Below are 22,142 nucleotides of genomic sequence, written 5' to 3'. Positions count from 1 at the left end.
TGAACTGGGAGCCTCTGGTCCCAGCCTTGAACCTGGAGAGTCTGGGAGGGGGCTCTGCCCGCGCCGAGTCCAGGCGTTCGACCCAGCAGGGGAGCGCCAGGGATCCAGGCTGGGAAACAGGTTTGCGGGGAAAGGGAGGCGGTGCGCGAGCCCTGAGCGGGCGAAGGCAAGGGGGCCACAGCTGCTGAGAACATTGGAAGCTCTGGTTTCCTCTGGAAGAGCACTCAGGGCGTCCTGCGCTGGCTCCTTTCACCAGACACCTTGGAAGTCCCTTTAGACAAGCTCTAACTGCGGAGGCGCCCTCCCTTCCAGAAGGCTCTGTGAGACAAGTGGGCATCTTCCTTCCAAAGGTCTTTGTGTCTATGGAAGAATGCAAGATTTGGGGGCCTGTGGGGGGGGGGGGGCGGGTTAAAAATCTTTCCTATTTAATGTGCTTTAGCTTCTTGCTCTTCTTGCAATGTGTTTATGAAAGTCTCTACTTCACACAGAAGGAATTTAGATTAATCAAGAGCGTGCAGCCGCCCCTTCTCCCAAACATATCTATTTCTTTTTTATGTGGTTCTATAATATCTGCGAATGTTTTTGCTGGGACCACGAAAAGCTGATCCAGCACAGGTGGATTTTAATTTTTTTCTTTAGATTTTGTTTCTGTGCCACTGGAAATTCTTTTGATGAAATAGCCTCCTCAGATAATGATCGTTTTATAGGTTTTTTAAAAAGAGTTTTTAGCGGAGAATAACGTATGGGAATCTTCTGCTATCTTTGTCAAAAACAGATGGAAAGTGTCTCAATCACATATTTCTCTAGGAAAGAAAGTTTGGACTGGCTGAGTACTAAAATGCTACAGTGGGATAATACATTAATTCTGTTTTTCGCTGCCTAAATGATGAACTTCCATTAGTTAATTCCATTTACCCTTTATCCCATCCATAGTTTACAGCACATCTGAAATAAGAACAAACAAATGAGGAATGTCATCTTTTAAAAATGTACACATATAGCTTTGTTTAAGGAAAACGTCAACAGAATTATCATCAAGACTTCCCTCCAGAAAATTATTGAAGGCAAATACCAGGAGATATTACCTTAATGAAAATTTAGTAGGATTATTTAAAATTCATTGAAAAATAATCAGATTCCTAAAATTTAGAGAATCAGACATCACAATGAAAGATTATATAAAAATAAAAGGCAGTACTTGTAATAAGTAAATGAAAAGTGTTGAGTTTATTTGGGGAAAAAACCTTCAAATATAAGAGAGAACACATTCAGCTGGAGAACAAATGATCTATATGGGGTCACATTTATTTTTCATCTTCTATACTGGAATATAACTGACTTGTTCCAAGAAACCAGTTTCTTTAGATACATAGATACTCATTCTCTACAAAAAGAGAAGGGAAATATGGAAAGTCTTGATACACTAATGATTGTGGATACACTGTTTTTATTTATCGGGTATGTTAGACAAACATTGTTGTATCCTTTTTGTTTTTAACCCGTTAGTCTCTGTGAGTATAGATACAATCATAATTGATTTGATTTCCTGAAAATGTTGCTAAATGGCATTCATTTGTAACATTTAAGAGAAGCGTTAGTTATATGTATCAGCAAAGAATTTCCAGACCTTTCAGGAAATTGTATGTGATTTTAATGTCTAATGTGAGATGTTTTCACATATATGAAAAAAACTGTGTCCAGACAAACGGCAAGAACAATAAAAAGCCTAAATTATTGCTTGATATAAAGAGAAACACAGGAAATAGTGGAGGACGGCTGGTGCTAATATTTATCCTGACTTTCTTTTTGGTCTGGCAGTTAGGAACGTGAATAGACGATAAATCAGATGTCTTCGGACAGTCAGCTGGTTCACCTAACCAGAAAATCTCAAAAGGAGTTTTCAGTATTCTCATTAAATGCCTGAGAATTAGGAACAGGGTCAGAAGCACCTGGCTCAGAGAGTGGAAGAAGGTGACAATTGCTTACTGGACATTTTTGCTTTTTTCTACTTTGTGGTTAAAAAAAATCTCTAACTTCTGCAATATGCGCAGATTTTCAGTAGGTTACTGTACTCAAGAAACTTTTTTTCTAAGAACTTTTTAGTTACTTTGGAGAACAAAGTACGACCCTCTCACCATCCAATATTTGTAAGCCTTTTCCTCTCTCCTGAAAATTTACTTCTTGGAGGTATTTGTCGACTGCTACATTTGGGATGATAGCTGGTCTCATAAGAAAATTAATTCCCTGTGGAGAATGGAAATGCAGAATCCCGGGAGAGCTTTCGATTGGTCAGAAGAAGTAGAATGAAAGACTGAGCTACCTGGAATATAAGTCATGTTTTGTTATAAAGTACTCATCGATAAGATCCAATGCAGAGGGCCGACCTCCGTTGTGTGAACATTGTTCCCTTAAATGTCTGTAGCTGTTCCGTCAATCTTGAATGAAGGAAGTCTTGCTACCCATCTGGCCAGAGTTGGGGCTGGAAGGATGGGTCTTTGCAACTGGCTGTTTGAGGTCATTTGACATATAGTAACTTATTGAGGTTTTCTGAAAAATCTACTCTTTTCAAACAAGACTTGAGCCTGAAAGAATTGACTTTTCATCATCCTTGCTTCACTATACTCTGGGTAGACGGCACAGATGCCAGATTCTTTTTGCCTGGCAAAAAGATCATAAACCCTTTCTGAACAGAGCACTCTAACTCATAACTTTCGTTTAAATCTGGGCTTAAAAAAAAACAAATATTTTAATAAGCCAATTTTAAAGGCTGAACTTTTATGACAGTTTTTAAGCTTAGTATTTATATTAATCTATTCTCCCTGGTGTCTTTAAAAACCCTGTGAATGCACGATGGAATGTCTGTTTATGTTTGTGTCTTTTCCTGGGAAAGGATAAATGTGCTGCAAAAAGCAAACCAAATATAAAGCTCTCCACTAGCAAAGAGTTCACGAACGAGGCAATAAAATTCAAAGAAGAGATGAATAAGTTACTGTAGCCAAGAAACAGAAAGCCATGAAGAAGAAATAGACTCTAAGAGATACAGACATGCACGCATTCAAAAGGAAAGCCAAGATGAAGCACTAAAAACAGAAACTGCTTAAAAAGATATTCCACATGATCACCTGAGTCTACACATGCGATGAAATTGTATAGAGCGAAACACACACACACACACACACACACACGCACAAGTGCATGTAAAGCTGGTGAAATCTGAATAAGATCTGGAGCTTGTATCAATGTCAGTTTCCTGGTCGGGATACTGTATCATAGTTCTGCAATATGTTACCATGGGGAGAAACTTAGTGAAGAGTGTAAAGCAATCTGTCTGTGTTATTTCTTACAACTTCATGTGAATCTACATTATCTCAAAATAAAAAGTTTAAAAGCAAAGATATTCCACAAGAATTTTTAAAAAATTTTCTGTATTCAAGTGAGCAAATTATATAAGGAATCATTATCATGTCTTATCTCAGAGTAAAAAGCTAAAAATGTGCTTTGAGCAAAAATCCATTTTTTCCTGATATCATTTGCATTGTTGCACTTCTTTCCAGAATATGAGGACACTCAACATATCTCCGATATGTAATTAATTAGAGGTGGTTCCTTATAATTCTTAAACAAAGAGCAGAATCCCATAAATCTGACAGAGAAACACCAATCAGTACATTTATTCCTAAACTAATAAAGAAAATATTTTTCAAAGAAATTTTAGGAAATATTTACCTGAAACTGACACGACATTTGCTTTTAAGAGACTAAGTCTGCATTGGCTTGCATGAAACCCCCAGCCACACACACACAATTCTAAAGTTTAGATTTATAAAAGTTATTCACCAAAAAGTATAGAGATTAAGGTTTTAGTATTTACAGCCATACACAGTTGAGGGGTGCACAGTGGGTTGGGGGGAGAAACACAGAGAGAGAGAGAGACAGAAAGACCAAGAGAGAGAAAGAAGGGGAGAAAGAGAAAGATATCAAATCCTAAACTCAGTCATGGTTATTTTAAATTAATATTTGTTTGCCCTGGGAACATATTTTGTATTTTGGTTCAGTAGTAAACCTTTGAATATTATTTAGTTGTATGAAATGGGCCCTAATTTAATTTTTATTTTGGAATGAGATACAGTGACATTAACGACGTGATTTTCACGCTGATGTAAAGTTAGGCACAATGGGATTTTTCTTCAGTGATTACTAATGGTTGTCACGTTAAAAGGAGAAGTGAATCAGAAACTGGAAAAGCCAGCACGTAACTTTATTCTATCATGAGGGAAATTTTTAGTGGTTAGTTGAAAATAGAGTAATTTTGAACGCAAACAGTGTTTTACGTGCTTCGAATATCTGTATTATTTTATCCGCAACTCTATTGTTTAGAACAGTATGAGCCTGTGATTATGTGTAAGAAAGAACACGATTGAGAGAGCTGAGTGCATGGTGTCTATTGAGGCTGGCAGGGATCACCCAATTTCCCATCGTAATATGGGTTTCCTCTGTTATTAGACCAGGGAACCATTTAGATGACCCGGCTTCTCTTGGGGTCTCCTGTAGAGCTGGAATTTTTCTTCTCAAATCTTAAGAGCAATGCCTTTGAAATTGGGCAAACCCCTCCTTTAGATCAGAACTTCCCCATCAAATAAATGAAGAATAGAGTTGAACCCAAAGAGCTTTCAGTTATCGAATTCAGATATTCTGAAAAATACTGCTTTCTTTTTAGCTCACATTCAGCCTTTAAAAAAGTAACCATCAGGCTTTTTGGGGGGGGGGGGAATTGTAAATGTAGTTAGATTCATATTTCTCACTGTCTAATTTGATGGAGAATTCACATTTGTTTTTCTGGAAATACAGATCTGCTGTGTGACTGACAGGAAGGATTTGAGCAGGAACCTTGGTTTTCTTAACCCTTTGATGGTGACCCAACCCCACGGCTGAGGTTTGTGGTGTGGTCACAGTCAGAGCCTTTCCAGGGCACCGGGCAGAGCAACTCGGAACAGGAAACCCGAGGGCAGGTTTTCAACCTTTTGCTCCAAGAGCGAAGGAGTAAGGATCCTTTATCTAACTTCCCCATGGAGATGCCCACACTTCTGTCGTTAGCGCTGTTTTTCTATTGCTATACAAATAAAATGCCACACTAGCCTTTCTGTTAAATTCTCCACGACTGTGTCCCTCTTCCTAAGAGATTCAGGAGATTTTTGCCTGCTTCAGAGGCAATGGGGGCTCTGGGAGGTACAGCTTGTAAAATAAACAAACTCTCTAAAAGAAAACACAGGCCAATAGTTTATAGTCTCTGACTCGACTGCCACGGTGGATTTCTTTGTGTGTTCTTTGATTTAACATTCTGTAAGTCAAGATGCAAGCAGGCGGTGTGTTCTTTCACTCACGAGATCTAGAAATAAATGTTGAGTTGCTATTTCCTTTCATTAATCTCCGTTCTTTAAGTAGATTTGATTTACAGGCAGCACAGAAGGGATCAGAAGTCAAAAGCCATTCGCCTTGTTTGACTTTCTGGACCTGGGAGTATGAAAGTGCCTGTTACCTAGCCGTCTGCTTCCATAAGTCTGACTTTTAGCTCCGCGGAGGGATAACCAGGCCAGCTAGCCTGCAGGGCTAGCAAGATCTATATGGGTTGGGTCACTTCCGGAAAGCTTGTGTGAACTTAAAATCCCATTCTTAATGAAATTGCCATGATAAGGACACGGTAAGATGTTTATCATTTCTTTAGAAAATGCCTAAATCACTGCAAATTTGGAAAGGAAAGGAGGGAGGAAAAGGCGTTATTTTCTTTCTCAAATTGAGCATTAGCATGTCTCTGTTCACACAATTGGGTTCCATTGAAGAACAACGTCATCACTGAAGAATTATTTTCCTGAATTTAAAAAGTTCAGGATTTCCTGAATTTAAATAATTTCCTGAATTAAATAATTGCAAATTATGGACTACGATATATATTGGTTCCTAACTATTCAAAATCTTCAGAATACACCCAGCCAACTGATTTTTCTTTTTCTGTGATATCTGTGTGCGTATCTGAGGTGGGAACCTAAGAGAAAGATTTGGTTCTCTGAGTGTTTCTTCTGTCTGGTGGGCATTTCTTCTCCAGGCGCTCTCCCTCCCACCCCACCCCACGCCCAGCATACACTCTTGTACTTACTCTTCAGCTGAGATCTCCCCTTTTTATTATTATTAACTGAAGTCCGTGTAAAGTTTTATCTTACAATAAAGGATGAACAAAAACCCACCACCAGGCTCCAATAATAATACATTTATACGTGGGGAGTGACCACCTCATCTCGGGATTCTCTGAGTGGCGCATTTCTGGGGGGTCCCAGAAGTTCAGTGCAACTCAGTAACAGACGAGCGCCCACATTCCCTCCCCACCTAATGGGCTTGGTGACTCCCTCTCCTTGGTTGCCCAACATTGCTATTTTCCAAAAAAAATTGTTCGGTTGATACCAGAACAAAAATGCCCCAAATAGATATCTGTACTTTGGGAAACCTGATGTGTCCTGTTTTTGTTGATTTCTCTTGAGCAAGGTGAACTGTTTCAACCACCCCAAAACTGCATGGGGACCATGTGGTGACTCCACACGTGGGCGCGTCCAGGGCCGGTGGTTTCTGGCGTGTTCGGGAGAGCTGAGGTAGATCTCCACACACGCAGGCTTGTTTCGAGCATCCTTCTGGTGTGATCGCTAAGAAGTGATAAAGAATGCACACAGCGAAGTATTTTAAAGGCAGAATTAACTTAAGGCTATTTTGCCGGATGTTAAATTACTGCCAATTCCAAAACTCTCTTTTAGACTATTTTTTTTGAGGATAGCGATTTTCTTTTAACCAAACAATACACAAAAGGCTGGGATTATGATATATTTATCTGCTCATTTCAAATATCGCTATTATCCTCCATGCATTTTTATTTTATTGCATTTCAAAAGCAATTTCGTCTAATTTCAGTGTTGAGCAATTTAAACTCCTTGTGTGTCTCCAGCGACTCTGTAAACAGTCTGTCATTTACGATTTGTAATATGAAAAGGGTAACTTTTTCAGGAATGACAAAGTAAGAGAGAAAACGAGGGTATGAACAGGGAAAGCGATGTGTGGAGAATTTCACAGAGAATGGGGCAGTTGAGGGATTGGGGCTGCTTCATAAGAAATCAGAAGTGTCTAGGCTCATGTGCAGCGTCTCCTCCCCTGCCCTGCTCTTGCTGCAGATCAGTCACCTCTCCCTTAGGGTCCCTCAGAAACCTGGAAGACAGTGGCTTATCCGAACAAGCGCCCTGCCTGCCTTCCCAGAAGAGCGACACTTTGTAAAAGTTCAGTGTCATTTTAACGCTGCCACACTAAGGTCGCAGGTGGGAGGCCACCCGCCCCAAGGCAACCTCACAAGGACCTAGAGTGCCTTCACCTCCCATTTCCTCCCACGCATCAACATTGCCCTGCAAGGGGCATCAGAGAAGTGCCAGAGGGGACCTCTGCCTTGGAGGAGCCTGCTACAGTCACTGGCTGCTTCAGGTGCCAGAGAAAGCAGAGGGTCCCCGAGAGTGGGGTGGTCAGGAGTGGTCACCTGCTCTACACAAAGGTAGGGACCCCCGGAGGAGGGTGTTCAGCTGACTTGGGATGCTCAGTGCCCCTGTGTGACTAGAGGGACCCTCCGATGACAGCGGAGGGAAGCAAGACCAAAGACCCTTCTGGCCGTTTGCACACAGCTGCACAGCACCCTGCGGCTTCCCAGGAACTCCAGGCTACGTGGGCCTTGGAAGCACTGTCCGCTCCACCCTCCAGGTCACGCTGACGAATGTCCTCGCGTGAGCCCAGCACGGCTCAGTGTTTGCCAAACTTCATGAAAGGAAGTGGACACTCAGCATTTATTTCCTCCTCCTGGATTTCCTAGCTGTAGATTCGACCCTACAGTCAAATTCCACTTTAAAAGCCTCGGCTCATCTGAAAATGCCTTCCAGGAGAAGATCATGCCTGCCCACTTCCGAGGTTTGCAGGAGAAACAGAACCAGCCTGGCTCTGCTGAGAGAAGCCGAACAACCATATTGCCCGTCTCGTAAAGCATCCTACTGCTGGCACAGCACAGCTCTGAACAGTGATAAAACGTTACTTTCACAGATGACGCACTTCATCCTCCTGGCTCACTCCTCAGAGGTGTGTCAATGCGGAGGTTCTCGGAAGCAATCTCTTGGACAATCAGCTTGTGATGTCCATTTTTTGAAAGCTACTTTTAAGGATCCTTTAATGTTAATTACATAATTTCACTTTTTCTACCCAGAAAGAAGGAAAGAGAAAATGAGGACAAAAAAAAGCAATGTTGGCATGTGTTTCTGGCTCCCTGGCTGTGCCCACTGTGCTTTCTCTGCTTGATTCTTCACAACGTGAAGCAGTAATTGATGAATTCAGAAGGCTTTTAAATGTCCGAGACTGTGTAATTAATGTGACTCCTCGTGAAGGTTTTGCGATTTATTGAAATCACTGTTTCCAGAATAAATCACATGTAATTCTTTTTCTTAGCGAATTTCTCTTACACGGTATTTTTCTATTTCTGGAGGTTTTAATTAGACAGAAAACAAAGGCTGTTGCCTTTGTAGGAGCAGGCTAGGTTCCCAAATTAATATATTGGGCAAAACCCATCTCCTGGTGTCTGGGGAATCCGCAGTCTTGAGTAAGATGTCACTGAAGCTGAACATGGAGTGGAGAACTTTTCTGCTCTCAGCCATTCTGTGTGGCCTGAGGCAAGTCCTGGCCTCTCTGGGACTCAGTTTCCCTATCCATAAAATGATGGAGTGAGTTTCTCATAGGCCTCCAGCTATCAAAATTCTAAAAGCCAATAAGACCCAGCCATTCCCTCCTGGGTATATACCCCAAAGAATTGAAAACAGGTGCTCCAGTGAAAACTGGTACGCTCCTGTTTACAGCAGCACTGTTCACAATAGCCAAAAGGCGAAAGCAAAACAGATGTCCATCAGCTGAGGAGGAGGTAAGTAAAATGTGGTTTACCCACACAGTGGAATATTACTCAGCCCTCAGAAGAAATGAAGTTCTGATTCATGTTACAACATGGATGAACCTTGAAAACATGCTAAGTTAAAGAAGTAAGACACAAAAGACCAAATCTTGTATGGCTCCATTTTACATGAAGTATGCAGAATAGACAAAAGCAGAGTAGTGATTGCCAGGGACTAGGGGGAGGGAACAGGGACATGATTGCTTAAGGGGTGCGGGATTTCTGTAGGGGATGATGAAAAAGTTCTGGAACTAGATAGCAATGATGTTTGCACAACAATGTGAATGTCTTGCACTGAATTCCACTGAGTTTTATACGGTAAAGTGGCTAAAATGATAAGTTTGATGTGTATTTTACCACCAAAGGAAAAAAAATCCTATGACTCAGACCATGGGCCTCTCTGGTGACCAACAAGACTTGGGGGCGGAGGTATGCCAAGGCTTTATCTTTTCTCCACTTTCCAGAGGCCTTATCCAGTTTATCCACATGATTCAACGCTTATCAGATGATTCTCATCTAGTCGAGTTGTGCCTGCCTGTGCATTTTCCTTTCGAAATCTATTTCCTAATGGGTTCATTAAAAAAAAAAAAATTCCTCAAACAGTTCTGATGAACACCTTGCTTCTTTTGCCCACCTTCGGGTTTCAGCAGCTTGTTGATTGTATCTCTGGAATCCTCTCTATGGTAGACTGCGTTATCACACTTTGGGGGACGGGGACAGGGGAGAGAGTGGCCCAAGATTCTGCACTGCTTGTGATCGACCCGTCAGATGAGAGTGGGGAGCGTCTTCCACGTCTGTTGTGGGAGTGGCCCGTGAGCACTTGACAAACCAACACATCCAGCAATGGGCTCCCTGAAGCTCCGGGTTTCATCAGACCCTCTCCTGCTCACAGAGACCCTCAGACAGTTGATACCACCATCAGGGACATGATAATTCCTAAAAAATGGGGCCTCTGGTTCTGGGCCACTCTCCTGAGTGCATCCCTCTATTTCTCCACTATCAGTTTCCGGAGGGCTGGGAACAGAGCAAAGCATAGTGAATGGGCTTGTGACCAGCATCGTGGGTGCTGCCCCCAGAGAGAGGGATGTGGGAGGAGGGTGGCATGAAATCATTCAGGGCCAGTTGGGTGGTTTTTTCTTTCTCTCCTTCTCCCTGATCTGTTAGCTCTCTGCATGCTTCCTGAGTCACCTGTGTTCTCGGGACCCTCCCAAGAGAGATGTGCAGGAGAGTGGCTCTCCCAGTGTTTCCTCAACCGTGACTCACTTCTGCTTCTTTTTAAAACAACATCACCTTCGTAGTACTATGCACTCAGCATTTAGAGACACTTACAGAAACCCCAAAGACAGTGCTGGGCTCACCGATTGTGTGTGTTTTGAGAACCCAGACAGAAAGGTTCGGGAGAACCTGGAGCACACCCCAAAGCATCTGAGCAGGAGGGCGGGTTGCTGAACGTCACGGAAAACTGCTCAGGGATGCTGCTGTCCCTCTGTCCCTGGTCCTCTGCCCCCACCAAAGAGAAAACCTCTGCAGGGGAGGGAAGGAGGAGACAGAGTCCCAAAAGCTGGTGTGAGAGAGGGGACTCCAGATGGAGACAGAAGGACAGCACTCGGATTCCCTACCCAATGCCTTGTGAAACTGTGCAGTCGGTCTGACAAGAACCTCGGTCACCCACACACGGCAGACACGGCGTGTCTCAGGGCCCCCATCCATCACCGCCGCGTGGTTCTGCCTGCAGCTGGAGGCATGGAGCCCAGCTGCAGAGTGGACACTGATTCATTAGCATCTTCACATTTGTGGCATACACGCTTCTCCCGGGGACACTCTGCTCTTCTCTCCGGCCTTATCTACTTCTTAGTAACTGAACTTTAGGCTCAGCCGTGTCCACTGTGTGCTGCAGGCAGTGGGGCACTGGGGCCAGCACTCCAGTCAGGGTACGTATATAGGAGGGCATCGCTGTCCTTTAACCATCCAGCTGGTTTTCAGAAATACCATCCAGGTGACTGAACTAAGTTCGCATGTACCCTTGGGTGCACAAGGCACTCTGTGACCCCCCGTCTACTCCCCTGTCCTTCTCACTGTCCCCAAAGCTGGTTAGGTGTGGGTGTCCCAATGTCCACCCACTCAGCTTCTCCCTTAGAACATCTCCTGTCAAAGTGAGAAAATCAGACTTCCCGGTGAATTCCAGTAGAATGCATTAATTTGGACCCATGGAGGTCCCAAGGATTGGTCTGGCCAGGACCAGCTACACTGTGTGGCCCCATCCTGGATGGAATGCAGCAGGAACGCCCAGGTCACGGTCCCAATGAACCCAACAGTGAACATTCAGGGAACTGAAGTGACATTTACTAATGTGGACCCTTCACAGCCTCTGGTTTCTAAAGCTGATCGTTCGAAGTACGCAAGCACAGATCATAAAGAAAAAGAATAACTCAGACTAAACTAAAATTTTAAACTTCTACATAGCGAGAAAACACGATAATCAAAATTTTTAAATTAACTGGGAAGGAAAAACTTACAAGCTATTGTACAGTGGATCAATATCCTTACTGGACAAAGAGCCCTTAAAAGTCAAAAGAAAAAAAGACAGGCAGTTACTTAGTGGAAAACAAGGGCAAAAAATATGAATTTACAAAAGAAGAAATTCAGTTGGCCAGCAAACATATGAAAAGTGTTGAACTTCAACAATAATCCAAGAAATTCAAAATAAAATAGGAAGATACTAATTTTTTTATTAAAGTGGAAAAAAAGCGATGATAATCCCCAGTATTGAGGAAAACGTGAGGAACCAGGCCATCTTGTGCCTGCCAGTGAGAAGATAAATTGTAAAATCTTTGCAAAGAGATATTGACACTAGGTTAAAAAAAGATTTAAAAATTGGAAATACCGTTTGAGCGAGCAATTCCACTTTTAGGAATTATTGTAAGTGAATAATGGCGGATCTGCCTAGCAACAGAGAAATTCCTCACAGCTTTGCTAATATTAGTGAAACATTCAAAATGTCCTGGGAACTTGGGTGAATAAATTGTGGTTAATGTCTATACTGGAACACTATACGGTCAGCAAATTTTGTGTCGTAAACAAATGCTTAATAATGTGAGGGAAATGGTTGGACAATGGAACAGATCATATGATCCCGGGTTGAAAATTCGCAGTGTGTGTGCTAGCACGGGTGTGTCTGTCTAGAGAGAGAGAGAGAGGCAGGAACGAATGTCTCTAGACCAAAATGTTAATGAAAGATCTTCCTTTCCTTTTTATTATTCTTATTGCTTTTCTTTATTTCCAAAATTTTCCCCAAATGCTGTGTATCATTACTTTTGCAATTTGAGAAAACAAACCAGTGCTTCTGAACGATAGAGTGGAGGAAACATACCAACCATCGCTTCCTCTGGACTCTGATTGACCTTGTCCCTTAGTCCCACGATCATCAGGTGGTGTTCCTACAAGGCGGCCTTTTGCCACCCGGCAGGAGTGCTCTCCTTTTAACTGTCACTCAATGTTACAACTTTGGTTCCTACTGAATTAATGTAAGAAAGTGGCCTTACAAAATATATTTTTGTATCTTCTGCAATCTACCACTCAAGACCCAGTCCATTATTATTTTGCAGGGCCTTTAATGTTAGGATAATTTGATACATTCTTCCCGAATGTATCAACATGGTCCAGCCTGGCTCCCTGAGGGACTCACCCGCTTGCTCTGGGCAGTGGGGGCTGTGTGTCTTTCACTCTCCTGCCTTGCATCCTAGGCAGTTCTGCATGCGGCGCTTGCTTACAAGAATCAGCTCATCCTTGCTCCCTGCACAGTCACTTCCACCCTCTGTTGAGTTTCTGTGTCCTCATTTGTCTTTATTTTCTTATTTGTCTCTGTGTATTTGGGGAGACATGTTCTTAAGCATAAACCACTTCAGATTTGTGGAAGCCAGTGGAGAAAATACAACGAACTCACTAACTGTTCCCCTAACCTGAGCTGGGAAGAGGAACAAGAACCTCTCCTTACCTTCTGGAAGCTCTGTATCTACTCATCACTGGAACCCCAAATTAAAATCACTCATCCCCTAGCTCCTGGCCATCTGTGATGAATGGTGAATGTCCAGAACTGAAGGGGAAGTCGGCAATGCCAGTGGATTTTCACCCCCCACCTATCCCTGTGGGTTAGGTCTCCAGAACCCTGGAGCCCAGCTGTTTGCAGGCTCGTGTAATGTCTGAATCACACCTGCACCTCCCTGGGGGCCTGGGACCAACCCAGTGTCCCCAGGCAAAGCCCAGGCTCTGAGTCACATTTTTTTTCAGATTCTTAACCATAATCTAATTCGCGCCAGGCCTGTCTTCTTTCCCACCCTGCACTGCATTTGATGCATACTTCTGGCAATTCTGGGACCACACTCGCCAGATGATTAAATCCTTTTCAGAAAGATGACTGAAATATTTGTAAGTTTCCATCACCACTGGTGGCTCTGAGGTTTCCAGGAGGGAAAGCCCTGGGCGAGCACCTTCCTCCAGGTCCTCTCTTCTCTGCATGACACCCATGAGCCCACGGAGCAGCAAGCTGTGCTTTCATTCTCAGTCTGAAACCACAGATGCCTTTTGCTGTAGAGACATAAAGAAACCAAGAGGTTAACGGCCGGGTTAGTCCCCACCGTGGGCCTCCCGCATGAATCAGAGCCGACTGGGGAGCAGGAGTGACTCAGAGCCGTGGCTTTTTGTCTTCTGGCTGTGCAAATAAACAGAGCAGAAGGGCTTGAATGGGACGCCAGGAGCGCAGGGCAGGAGGCAGCTCCCAGCTCCTCAGTCGGCCCAGAGTGCTCGAAGTCAGGACCCAGGCCGGGACCAAGACCCGATGGGACCAGGGCAGAGAGGCTGGCGCTCACAGGGCACAGCAGGGCCGAGAGGGGTCGGGGGTGGGGGATGCAGGCCTTGGCATGCTTTGCAGAGATGTTGGGCCAGGGCCCACCCTGCGCCCGGCCCACATGGGCACATGAAGAGTGTGCCCTGCACCCCACTCCCTCAGAAATGCCTGTTGGGGACACCTCTGTAAGCAGCCACCCTTCTCTGAGCTCCTGTGTCTAAGAAGGGGGGTTCTTGGGGGTTTTCCCCCTCAAGACCCTCTGCAAGGTCCAGAGTGCAAGGCTTGGGGCAGGGACACGGTCTTAACATCTGCAGAGGGGCGGAGGGTTCTGGAAGGCCCAGAGCATGCAGCTTGGGTGGGGTGGTGGGCTCCCCCATCAGGTCTGGCTGCAAAGTGGTCGGAGGGGCCTCCTCTGTCCTCCTCCAAATGAGGGTGAAACGTAGAGAATTGGCGCAAAGCCACCCTGCCCAGAAAAAGCATCCAGGGCAGAGAAGATGGGCAAAGATGCTGAGCTCTGATGCCTGAGGCTCTGACGCAGATCCATCACCCATCCTCGCACTCAGCCAGTATGGTTATTCTAATCTGGAAGAGGGCCCAACGAGGGTGGTGCCCTTACTTCCAGATGGGGAAACTGAGGGCCCTGGGTGCTGAGCTAAGGGGGGCCAGCTAGCAGTAGGAAAAGCCAGGAACTGAACCCAGGTGATCTGGGCCTTCCAGAAGATTGTCTAAAACATGAGATTTTCCCTCTGTGTCAAATGTGGCGCAGCTCCTATTCCTGGGACATGTTGTCGCACTGGAGGGCTCTATTTCAGATGAGTTAGTGGTCCCCAGATGCAGCAGGCAGTTCCCTGCAGAGAGAGCGAGGTGGGACCTGGATCCTGGCTGGGCACCTGAGGCGTTTTTCCTCCTCCACCAGCACCACCGCTGCTGGTGGGCAGCCCGGCCAGTTCACCTCCAGGTTGGGGCTGACCCTGCCTCCCGACTGCGCCACACACCTGTGCGTTTCTGTGTGGTCAGGATTTAGGGAGGCAGACTTGGAAATGCATTCCTCCTAACCCAGACAACTCTCACTCTCCTTTAAAATGTATTGTGTAAATAAATAAGCAGATTTAAATGCTCTCGGTCAGTGCGAAATACTCCCCACCGTCTACACAACGCCTGTGTGTGATCAAATGTGATGCCCAATCATAGAACACTTCCTGTCACTCCACAGTGCCCAGCTGGGGACAGGTGGGGCCCTTCTTCCTGTGCCTGTCCTTGAGACTCGTGGTCCCGTTTCTCTAGGACATCCTTCTTGGAATTTTATTTTATTGTATTTTTTTAGTTAAGTCTTTATTTTTTAGAGCAGTTTTAGGTTCACAGCAAAATTGAGAGGAAGGTACAGAGATTTCCTGTATATACCGTCCTCCTCCATACACAGCCCCTCCCAATTATTAACATCCCCCACCAGCGCAATCCGCTTGTGACAGCTGATGGACCTATACTGACTCGTCATCATCACCCAGGGTCCATAGTCTACTTTTGGGTTCGCTCCTGGTGTTGTGCCTTCTATGGGCTTGGATAAATAGATAATGACTGTATCTCTTTAGAATATCATACAGAGTAGTTTCACTGCCCCGAGAATCCTCTGTGCTCTGCCTGTTCCTTCTTCTTTCCCACCTAACCCCTGGCACCCACTAAATTTTTACTGTCTCCATAGTTTTCTCTTTTCCAGGATGTCAGACAGTTGGAATCACACAGCATCTCGCCTTTTCAGATTGACTTCTTGTACTTAGTCATACGCATGTGAGTTTCCTCCCTGTCTTCTCCCGGCTTGATAGCTCATTTATTTTTAGCACTGAATATCCCGTTGTCTGGATGGACCACAGTTTATTTATCCATCCACCTACTGAAGGACATCTTGCTTGCTTCCAAGTTTTGGCAACTGTGATAAAAGCTGCTATAAACTTCCCTGTGTAGGTTTTTGTGGGGACCTGAGTTTTCAACCCCTTCGAGGAAATACTGAGTGTGATTGGGGCACATATGTTGAGAGTGTGTTTAGTTTTGTAAGAAATGTTCAACTGCCTTCCCACGCAGCTGTACCATTTTGGCTTCCCACCAGCAAGGAGCGAGAATTCCGGTGGCTCCACATCCTTGCCAGCATTTGGTGTTGTCAGTGTTCCAGATTTTGGCGTTTCTAATAAGTGTGTGGTGTTATCTCATGGCTATTCAGGTCATTCTTCACATTTCCAGCCTGGGACACCTTTCCAAGTCCCGGATCTCATCTCATCACTTAAACAGTTGATGGAAGAATATTCGTAACGTACCCCACAAAGTGTCTGGCATTCCCTGGGCCCTGTCGAACGTCAGTTCCTTCGTGCCTTCCCCATGTGCATGCTGCCCTGGGTCCCCTTGGCTGTGGGCCCTGCCTGCTCTTCTCACTGACCTGTACCTTGGAGCCCTGGGCATCTTCCACCATGAGCTCCACAGGGCTGGAGTGAGTTTCTCCCTCCACACTGTGCCCAGCGCCTGCATCAGGGGCTGACGGAGCTCCATAAGGGGCTCCATAAGAATGAGTAGAGTGAATGAGCAAACCCAAGTGTCTGCCTTCCTAAAAAACCCTCCTCTTCGTGCTCTGTGCTGCTCGCTCTCTGCTGCTGTGCCCCCCACCTCCACCCCTTCCTCCAGTACCCTCCCCTCAGGGAGAGGCCTGTGGCTGTCCCTCCTGTGGCATTTATGGTGACACCCTCCTGTGCTCTGCTGGTCCTTGTATACCCCTCACAGTGGCTCTCTTGCTGTAACTGTCTCCAGACACATCTATCTGCCCATTATCTCCTGAGCAGCTTCAGGACCACATCTTGGTTATGTATACATGGGCCTGGCCCAGCCCCCGACCAGACACATGACTTGTATGTAGGGTGTGTTTGTACAAAGCAAAAATGCTGGAGTGGGGATCCAGGGATGACCCTCTGTTTTCCTACGAAGTACACAAAGAAATTATGTTGTCTCTGTGCTACAAAAGCACATTTTGTCTTGTGACAGGAAAAAGTATTCATGATTTTGAATTCCCTGGCTGCGTCTGAGGAGGACGCCCCTGGCAGCTCGGGGATCTCGGGTTTGCTGAGAACAGGGTCAGCCTCAGCCTCTAAGGCCTTTTCCATTCTAGGAGCCAGCGGCAGCTTGCAGGAAGGGGGCTGTGAAATTGGAGGGAACACAACCGTAAAGTGCTCTCTGCAGAAGAAAGAGGGGGAGAGAGAGAGCGAGACAGACAGAAGAGAGAGAAAGAGAGAGCTGCCATAGTACACCCTAGCAAGGGAGATATTGAGGGGAAGAGAGACACATGGATCTGGGCGGGGGGTACTGTGACTTTGGGGAGTAAAAGGGTGTACACTGTATGATGTTATCTCTCGTGCCCTCAGCGCGCGCACACACACACACACATACTCTCCTCAGTAAAACATCCATCTCTCACCAGGCTTTATGTAGTGGCTTTTGAGGCACAATAAAGAGAGTTCCAGCCTGGCTCCTGGGCCTGTGTGGACTGTGATGGGAGAGAGCCATGCCTGGGGACCCTTAAATAAAGCAGAAAAGAGCATTCTACCCTGCGGCTGCAGAAGGCCTGGCCTGCCTGCCGTGCGCCCAGGTGCCTGGGGCTGGCAGTGAGCGGGCTGTCAGCAAACATCCAAAGACCCAGTGCAGGGAGGGGCAGCGGGGAGCACAGGTATGGGCTCGCCGCCAGGTGTGGGCTCCACAGAATCCTGCGTTATATGTGAAGTGCCTCAAAACCACAAACTGAAATGCAACACCCTCCTCATGGGAAAGAAGCTGAATGGGAGGCCAGGGTAGAAGCAGCCCTCTCAGAGGTCTCTGGGCACATCCCCAAGGGCCTAGGTGATGCAGGAAGGGGGACAAGTGGGTAGCCAGAGGGTGGGTATGTGTCAGATGGTGCCAGAACCGGGCAGAAGCAGGAGCCAAGGGCTGAAGGGAGCCTCAGGTCAGAGATGACCGCTGCCAGGAATAAGGTACGAGAGAGACTTGCCCCTGCCAGAGGGAGGCTCGGCAGCATGTACAATGAATGGGTGGTTGACTGAAGGGACGAAGGGTCATGGAGGTCCTGGGTAGGTGGCTGGCATTCCTGGATCACCTCCCCTGACAAATGCAGACTAACAAAGATCGTGTCCCTCAGACATAAGCCTGAGCCACTGAGGCTCCTCTGGGTGCACCTCCCCGTGGCTCCTGGAGGATTAGGAGGCCCTTGGACATCACCTGGTATGGCTGGTTAGAAAGAAAGCCTCTGGGCCTTCTCTGGCGTGGAGGCTACAAGCCTCAAACCCAAGAGAAAGGGTTGGGGCTGGAGCTGGTGGGCTTCAAGCTTCGACTAGCCATCTGCCCGGAGCCGACCCCTCACTCGGGTCCATGTTGGGCTTCCAGCGATTCTGCAGCCAAGCAGGACTTAAAAAACAAACAGCCAAATGAGAAACTCGAGGCTGTGGGCTTTGGTTCAGAGGTCAGGCAGCGAGTCCCAGCAAGGAAGGTGCCGTCCAAGTCACGCAGCGCTGGGGGACCCTGGGTCTCCTTCTCTTGGTGTCACTCCATCATGCCATCACTCAGCTGGACCACAGGAGCCCGGGCTTCCTCTCATGAGACAGAAGATGCTATGCCCAGGGTGGGCAGCTGAACAGCCAGCATGCGACCATCTGTGAGACAAGCCTTGTTCCAGGTTTGACAATTCTCGGGGACCAGGGCCTTCACTCCGCCCTCTGTTGCCCACACGGGCAGACATGGCTAGCTGGGCTCGGCATGGTGGAAGGAGGGCTGAGTGGTCAGCACAGCGTGGATGGGACATATTCTAATGGCTCAACAGCTATTGAGGGAGCTCCCTGCACACCAGCACAGTGCAGGGGCTTGCATCCATCAAAGCCCCGAGACAGTCCAGTGACGGGGGTGGGGACACTCACTGCATTTTCTAGAGGCAGGTGTGGGTTTCGAGTAGTATTATACTCGGGCTCAGTTCACGTGCTGGCTGAGGGCTGGACCGGGATTGAAAGTACACCCTCCTTTTTTCCGGTCTCCAGGGTCCCATGATCTTGAGGAGAGAACAGTGCACTGTCCTGTGCTCCCAGGGGAGTCTGATGTTTGCATGGGGCCAGTTGTTTTGGAGATGTGGGGGATAAAGAAGGAGCAAATGCCGGGGCTCAGCACAGCCGCAGCTGGACGCTCTGTGCTTCAGGCCCTGCCCGCTGGGAGCAGCTGCTGCCGGCACTGACACTGGTGCCGGAGGGAAAGCCGTGTGATAAGGCGGTGATGGACCGTGCTGTCTGTAAACAGTGTCAGACTGCGTGGAGTGGGTGTGGGGGATGCAAATGCCTGACAGTTTAACCCGTTTCCTGCAAAGGACGAGGCCAGGGAGGGCTCCACAGAGAGACATCGATGTGGGCAAAGCGCGCTTGAAAAGTGAGTGACGTGGACTTGTTTGCACAGAATGGGGAATCGTGTCAAGTGCTGCGAGGAGTACTTTTAAAGAGGGATTTCACAAGAAGCCCTGGCACAGGCTCCTGCTGCAGCTTGTTTACCGCCATGGAGATGGAATTTTATACTTTCAAAAAGAACAATCTGGGCTCTCTCAGTAAAACTTTCAGGAGATGGCAACAAAAGCAAAACCAGACCAATGGGACCGCATCAACTTTAAGCACTGATCTGATTCTGTGCATCAAAGGACACAAGGGGCAGAGTGAAAAAGGCAGTCTCCAGAATGGGAGAAAATATTTGCAAGTCATCTATCTGAGATGAGGTTAATATCCAGAATATATAAAGAACTTCTAAGCTTAACAACAACAACAAAATAGTCTCATTAAAAAATGGGCAAAGGATTTGAATAGGCACTTCTCCAAAGATGATACACGAATGGCCAACAAGTACATGAAAAGATACTCAGCATCACTAATCATTAGAGAAATGAAAATCAAAAACCACAATGAGTTATCTCCTCCTTTAGGATGGCTGCTACCATGAAACAGAAAACAGCAAGTGTTGAGGAGGATGTGGAGAAATTGGAATCCTTGTGCACTGATGGTGGGAATGCAAAATGGTACAGCCACTGTGGATAGCAGAATGGCTGTTCCTCAAAAAGGTGAAAATAGAATTCCCATATGATCCAGCAATCTCACTTCTGGGTATATACCCAAAAGAGTTGAAAGCAGAGTCTTTCAAGAGATATTCGTATACAAATGTTCACAGCAGCATCGTTCATGACAGCTAAAAGGTGAAAGCAATCCAAGTGTCCATTGGGGGATGAATGGATAAACGAAATGTGGTCTATCCATATACAGGAATACTATGCAGCCCTAAAGAGGGAGAAAATTCTGCCACATACTGCGACGCAGATGAACCTTGAGGACATTGTGCTGAGTGAAATAAGCCAGACACAGAGAGGCAAATCCTCTATGATTTCACTTATGTGGGGGACCTAGATTAGTCAGATTCATAGAGGTGGAGACTCAGCAGAGGAAGAAACCTGGAAATTGCTGGTTAATGGATGTAGGGATCCAGTTTTGCAGATCAAAGTGTTTTGGAGATTGGTTGCACAACAATGTGGATATTCTTAACACTACTGAACCAGACACTTAAAAATGGTGAAGATGGTCAATTTTATGCTATATGCTTTTTACTACAATTAACAAAACTTCTAGGAGGTGTTCTGTCATATTAACTGGAAGAGGAACAAGTGTTCCTCTTCAGGTATTGCCACCACGGGTCCTGTCTGTCCCCATGCCCTCCACAAGCTGGTGGTATCGCATCCTTCTGAGGGTCCGTAGCTGGGGTCCTGGGTCAGTTCTGAGTCTTCAGGGCTGACTTCTGGCCCCTTAGACTTGGAGGCTGGCCCAGGCCAGGGCCATTTTCTTTGCTCATTTGACCCTTACCCCTGGGGGGTGGGAGTTCTGGCTGCCATGATGAGATTCGGGCTGGCGGGGCCCTGAGCTTTAGGATCAGGACTCTGGCCAAACCAATGGAGGGGGCTTGATGGGTCAGAGGAGTGGGCTCAGGTGCATGGCCCTCAGTATGTCAGGGCTTCCAGCACCTTCCAACTGGAAGCGATACTCACAAATTTCAAAGACAAGGTTGAGTCCAAACCCTTGCAGACATTAGAGTGTCTTTTTATTTGTCTTCATTTAGATTTAGTAACTTTCTGGCCAACCCTGTGGAACGAAGGGTGATGCTTTTTCTTTCCTAAGAACTGGATTAAATGGCTGTTAATTTGGTACAGACACATGTCTTCAAGGTCATTCAAACAAAAAGCTTCAGATGTTTTCCGAGCTGTGAATCATGAAATCACACACGCCTGGGGGAGAGGTGGGTCTAGCCAGGGAGGTGGGCACGTTGCACCCATCAGCTGCCCATTCAACCTTTGGCACCTCGGCAGCTTGCTGGACAGAGGACCAGTGTGTCCCTTTTCCGCAGACGGAAAATCTGAAGGTCACGGACATACGGCTGAGAAGCGCACGCTCTGTGGGGTGGTTCAGAATAGCTTCAGAGCCCTTCCTTCGCATTGCACATGCATTTATTGAGCACTGACTGTCTGCACTCCTTATGCTCGGTGCTGGGGACATACAAGTGATTATGATTTTCTCTCTCCATGTGGAAGATTCACAATCCAGCCAGGGAGACAGACATGAGAGCCGCCAACTAGGATACTGCATGTCAGTGTTGTGTGATGGTGGTCTGTGAACAAAGAAGAGATGGATTCGTCTCCCGGACACAGTGGGGGAGGTCAGACAAAGGCGTGGCACTTCTGTGAATTCGGTCATTCGTTCAACAAATACTTGCGCCTCTCCTGCGTGCTGGGCTCCGTATTAGAGGCTGGGATTCAGGGAGGGGAAAGATGATTCTGGCCAGACAGAGCTTGCCCTGGTGGGGAGGGAACACCAGACAGGAAGCCCACCAAGAAAGAGACATGGGGTCTGTAGTCACAGGAGCCATGAAGGAAAATAGAGCAGAGAAGTAGGATGGCGAATCACGGAGGCTGTGTCACCGTGGCCACTTACGGCTTCTCTGAAGAGGCGACTCTTGGGTGGAGTACTAATGGAGAGGGGGCACCTGCAGGATCGAGGATCAGCAGGGCTGTGCCAGGAGTGGTGGGCGAGGAGGCCTGGTGGAAGGGATAGCAAGTGTGGGGGTGAGAGTGCCCGGAGCGTGGGGTGTGCACGGGGGTCAGGGGTGGGTGGGGGATGGAAGAGGGAGCGGGAGCGGGGAGCTGTGAAGGGAGCTTGACATCCACATGTGCACATTCCCAAACCCAACTTAGTGTCCTGCTAAGGC

The 22,142-nt window shown here is 46.6% G+C and overlaps 1 protein-coding gene across 1 annotated transcript in view; it reads left to right on the top strand.

Annotated features, from left to right (window-relative positions):
- TWIST2 (twist family bHLH transcription factor 2) overlaps positions 1-22,142 on the top strand; it is a 56,873-nt gene that overhangs the window by 1,413 nt on the left and 33,318 nt on the right. The gene's annotated exons all lie outside the window — the stretch shown is intronic.

Source organism: Equus asinus, chromosome 19, assembly GCF_041296235.1.
Source record: "Equus asinus isolate D_3611 breed Donkey chromosome 19, EquAss-T2T_v2, whole genome shotgun sequence".
Lineage (NCBI taxonomy): Eukaryota > Metazoa > Chordata > Mammalia > Perissodactyla > Equidae > Equus > Equus asinus.
The sequence above is the reverse complement of the archived record's forward strand: the minus strand, read 5'-3'. Positions and strand labels throughout refer to the sequence as shown.